This window comes from Rhagoletis pomonella, unplaced genomic scaffold, assembly GCF_013731165.1.
Source record: "Rhagoletis pomonella isolate Grant_MI unplaced genomic scaffold, Rhpom_1.0 Rhpom_scaffold_00009, whole genome shotgun sequence".
Taxonomy (NCBI): domain Eukaryota; kingdom Metazoa; phylum Arthropoda; class Insecta; order Diptera; family Tephritidae; genus Rhagoletis; species Rhagoletis pomonella.
This window is the reverse complement of record NW_023458563.1, coordinates 40,448,643-40,454,642: the sequence shown is the minus strand read 5'-3', so window position 1 is coordinate 40,454,642 and position 6,000 is coordinate 40,448,643.

The window sequence follows — 6,000 nt, the reverse complement described above, 5'->3', positions numbered from 1 at the left end:
CGAGGGACGACCGCAGTTAAGAAAAAACCTTTTTCTATATATTTTTTCCCGATGTTGCTTTGACCATGGCTTGAAGCCAGGTGCTGAGGAGTGAAAGCGCGCAATGCTTACCCCTACACCACACCGGCCGACATCTCCCTATAACTAGCCGTTGAACATTTCTGCTTGGATTCCCTTTTGCAGGATTTTTAACTTCGACTTAAATAGAGCAGAGAGCAGACGTAGGCTGACAGTTTCATAACTGAGGTTTATAGCCAAGGATCCAAAATATATCCCTATAAAGGAATATTGCCTGACAAGGCTCGGCAAGCACACAAAATGACTGTTATTTATTTGAATTTTTTGCTAAGTTATAGTATATGCTTTCTAGTTATATGTCTACCAGTTTTATTTTAAGACTGGTCTATGAAAAACGAAAGAAACAAATGCAGCTATTGGAAGCTCAGAAAAAAAATCACAAAAAGAGCTATGTTCTATTTGACGTAGCCAAAAATCCTTCCAACAAATAGATCGGTTTGTTTCACTTCAAAAAGTTTTCGCGTATTATGCATACATGTATTCATACATATGGGTATATAATATGTGTAGACATACATAGATTACTAAAAAATAGAAACAGATCCATATTAAGTGCAATCAAAATATGTACGTATGTATGTATTTACATATGTACATACGCTGCGATTAGGTTATAAATATTGCGCCATCTGTTTCTCAAAAGCCGAAATATGTACTTACGCACACATACATACTTTTTGTCACCTTTCCGCACTTCCAACGCAAAGAAAATTTGTAAATTTTTTCAACAATTTTTTGCCTTAAAATGCTCAATATTTGTTGAATTTATATAAAATCTGTACACGATAATATTTCTATTGCTCCAAAGAATCTATATCCCGAAAATGAAAGTTATATCTGCAAATCATAAGCTGCTGAAGCACTTTAATGGCTCAAAATAGACCCCAAAATAAGCCAATGTTTACCGTTCTTTTTACGACAGAAACCGAATTGGTAACTTACAAAGATGAATCTGTCGATATGTTTGGAATTTTATCTTTGAAACGCCACACTTTTCTTTGAAATCACTTCGTTAGTTCTCGTGCAATAAGCGTTTTCGTGAAGCTCTAAAAATTACAACTACAACATTTGAGCATAGCCTCCATATTGAAACGTAAGACGTATTCTACGTCAATATAACCTTAAGCAAAAGCAGATGAATGTATGTATTTACATATTTATGTATATTGGTTATGAGAAAAAAAGAGATAGATACGTAATGTAAGTTTCACTTCTCCAGTGTGGCCCAAGCGCACTTTCTTTTTTTTTCGTTATAGGGAGACTCCATGATGGCATAATTATAAAATCTGTTAGTCTGATCGAATATTATTTGTCAAAGATCTAGTGGAAAAACTCGATGCACTGCTAGTTTCTTCCTTCTGTTTTCTTCATCAGTAAAAATAACTTACAATATAAAAAAACGAATGCGAAACGAGTGCGTTCGATACTCAAATGCTTTCGTCGAAGCCAAGTACCGATATTTACTGAATTATATGTCCTCAAATTTAAGTGCCCTCGGAAAATCATTAGAAGGACTCTGAAACTGGACAATAACACCCTTCACTCAACTTCGACGAGAACGTATGGGTCCTTAGCACATTTTACCGCATTCTTTTTTTTATATTTTTAAGTTATTTATTTAATTTAAAGTTTTGGAAACTGAAAATTTTACACCATTCGCAAGAATAAACAAGTAAGAAAGTCTAAGTTCGGGCGGAGCCGAACATTAAATACCCGGCGCAAGTATTAAATATATGCTTTTTCACCTTTCCGAAACCTACCGCTAGATGGTAAGCCGAGCTGTATCAATTTTGAGTAAATTAGCGTCCTTAAATTTCGAAATATTGCAGTTTCAAGCATTTCTGAAAATTACCGTTATATGAAAAGCGGCCGTAATTTTAATCCGCTTTCAATAATTTTCAACGTTTTGCTTTTATGTGGTAAGCACAATAAAAATACCGAGTTTGGTACAAATTGGTAGAACGGTTACCGATATACATATATGTGATCATAAACGTATGTCTTGGTAAAGAGTTGTTGCAAGCATAAATTTTGAATAAATTAGCTTTAATATTTACTGATTTAACGAAGATATTGTATTTCTCTAAATTACCGTTATATGGGATGTGGGCGTGGTTATTGCCCGATTTTTTAAATTTTCGGCCATTTAGTATGCTGTACTAAGGCCAACAACTGTGCCAAGTTTGGAAGAAATTGGTGCAGCGGTTACCAAGATATATACATGTAACCATAAAAGGGCGTGGCTATGCCCATTTTCCAAAAATTTATAATATTCTTATTTTTCGTCTGAAAATTATTGTAAAAATCAATTTTGAGTGAATTATCTTCAGTAGTTACTAAAATATCGCAGTTTTCGTATTTCTGGAAATTACCGTTATATGGGAAGTGGGCGTGGTTACAGTCCGATTTCGCCCATTTCCAATACCAACCTACCTTGGATTAATCTCGTAGATTGAGATATCTCAATTTTTGCTCGAGTTTAGGGTGGCCAGATATTATAGTGACATAATCAGTACAATTGGGATCAAAAATCAGGACAAAGCCATAAAAATCAGTTCATTTTTAAGCGTATTTTTTATTATTAACAATATATAGGATTGCCAGATTTTTTATGCGCGAAATCAGTACATTCGACTTTTTCATGCTAAACAAATCAGTACTTTTCAGTACATTTTCATTCAAAATTATGAATGTAAGTAACGGAAAATAATTTAAAACGCCTGAGTTCTTGTTTTTAACCATATTTTGGTATATAAATAAAATATAGTTCATAAAAAATAAAGTGTTATTCATTTTAACATGAGCGTACACACATTATACACAGGAGCCAATAAATTATTTTATAGTTCGGACTTTTTGAATAGCAATAATGAGATCATTCCCATTTTCAGTGTTTAAATTTCATTTTAAAATTACTTTTAAGTTGAAGTTCACTTTCAAACATTTTAATTTGAAGCCGGTTTCTCTCTTTGCGCCAGGAAACAAACTTTATTCTTAAGATACTCTCATACTGTGAAAAAGTACCACTTTTTAAGGAGTTCATCTATATTTCCTCATGGCTTAAATAATTTTTCAACTACGTGAAAACTGTGAAGACTAAGAATTCGCTAAAAAGAGTATCTAACTCTATGTCTTGTATGCAAAACTCTTTTACAAAGTCAGTAAATTGAGAAAAAGGAGTTGTAAGTTATAGGCAAAAGCTATTCGAATATTGAAATTTATTTTATTAAACTGAAAGTTATTTTCGAGATAACTAACAACACTCGACAAAAATTTAAGCCTTCTTTTTAAATAATTTAAGCTCCATCATATTATCGCAACTGATACGTAACGACCCGGCTATATGCCCATAAAACGATTGATCTTTTTGTTGTATTAATTTCTTGGGCATATCAAACATTATCTAAAACATGTCAACTATAATTAAATTATTTTCTTCTTATTTTTTACAGTACAGTTTAAGGAAGTACCAACGTTATGTAAAAACCTTAAGAAAATACTAAAGTATTTTGTTTGAATAGAAAATTCAGTACAAATCAGTACAAATTTTGAAAAATCAGGACATTAGCGTACTGATTGAAGAAATGAATAAAATCAGTACAAGAGTTGAAAAAATTGAAGGAATTGAAGAAATTAATAAAATCAGATTGAAGAAATGGATAAAATCAGTGGAAGAGTTGAAAAATCAGTACTGTACTGATAAAATCAGTACGTCTGGCAACCGTGACAATATAACAACAAAATAATAGTGCATTAATTTAACAAATAATAACTAATAGACTTTTAAATACATATAGTATTATCAATCTAAAAATTCATTACTTTAAAACAAATCAAAGGTATTACGCACAGTATACAGTAATCCAAATAGGCAAAACAAAAAATGTAAATATGCTTATTTGACAATTTATTTGAATGTATTGGTTGATATTTTTTCACAGTTGTCATTTTCTTTAACCCAAATGAAATGAATTTCAATATTTTCTTATAGTGAAAAATATCTTCAAGTCACATGAAATAAAACAACGAGAAAACCAAAATTCCAAGCATATCAGGATGCAGCGTAAGCGATTATAACCGGATGCAGTTCCTACATAAGTCATATCGTGTTCCGAATACAACTTTGAGTGAATAACGGTGGGCTGACTTTGGAAAATGGTCCCATAAATTAGGGGGTAAAACAAGTATTACTTAACCTAAAGGTAGAACTCTCTAATTTTCAAATATACAACTCTTATAGTGGAGACCTACAAAGTTTTAATGAAATATGTACACAAAGTTATATATCGACGTTCGAACAAATTTGTATGTACTTGTTCTGCCGCTTATTCTCATTTGAAAAGGATACTGCATGAGTTAATGCAAATAAAAAAGGTTTATGTAGATTAGCGAGGCCGTTTTTCAACCGTATAAAATGTATATACACATATGTATTCTTACATACATATTTATCAAAATATTCAGAATGACGAAATGAATTGGTTCAGTCGTGTCTGTTTGTGAACACGCTAACTCGAACAAAATTTACGTATATATTTTAACGAAAGTCGGTGCCGAAGTTGTCTTTGGTATAATTTAGGTTAGTATTAAATTTTTGCGAAACCTGTCAATAACCCCCACCACCTCCCATGTAGTAATCAACAATATTTTTGTTTTATTATTTTTTTTACGAATTTCGCTGTCAAAATTTACATTTCAAATATATCAACAAACATTTGTGGGTACTTTTGCACCAGTCATTGCCTATGGGTTAATGACAAAATAATTCTATACATGCACAATATTTCATGTATTAATTTTCAAATAAGCATATTGTCAATGGCTGGTTTACTGTATACTGTGGTATTACGTATGTACCCAGTAGAACTTGGGAGCATCGTACGATTGCTCGGTGAGTACTCCCTTGGGAGTATACGAATACTCCCCATTGCTCCCTATGCTTCTGTGTATAAGCATGTAATTTTGTATACTCCCTTTAACATTGGATGTCCTAGGAGGGGGAGTAATCCCTTTTGCCTCCTAAAAGAGCAATCGGGGAGCACACACAGAATTATCATCCCACAAACCTCCTAATATAGCAATACGGGAGTACTCCCATAGTTACCTCCCAGAAACCTCCCAAAAAGACAACAAGGGAGTGCACATAGAAAACATCCCATATTCCTCCCGAACGATCAATAAAGGAGTGCTCCCATTAGAGACATCCCGAAAACCTCCTGTAGGAGTATTAAGAGAGCAATGATAACGAACATTTTAAATTAGCCAAATAGATTTGGCTATTTATTAAATTTTTTTATTTAACTTTTTAATCACGTGCATTTGTGCAATATTACAAGATCTCAAAAATAAAACATAAATGATACGTCTTACATAATTGCTTAATTTTAGAATTATATTGCAGAGAAATCATATGAAATTAAAACATAATAATAACAAAACAGTAAGATAAGATTTGAATTGTATTCACCTATATGCACATATAAGTATGTACTCCTATAGGATTTCCTGGGTGTCAAGGATGCTTGCCAGTTCAGGAATCCACCAAGCGGGGAAATTGTGAAGGTGACTTTGCTTATCTGACATCTTTGTCACCCATGCGATGTTTAAACCCGGGGGTCACACTTAAATGCTGACACTAATTTGCGCAATCTGAAAAGTATTTAAATTATACAATACATACTTAATATATTTAAACAAAAGTTGAAGTACATACCAACGGACTTTTATTAAAATCTGTGTGCTATCCAAATTAAATTATTGTGTGCTCCTTATGCTTCTATAAGAAATATTTTCTGTTGTTTTTTTTTTATGATAAATTTTTTCGAAAACACAAATTTCTTTTAAGCGAGGTGCGTATTGCTCTCCTATCAATCAAAAAGAATACTCTTGGATTTATCGCTTAGGAGACATCACTTTTTGCTC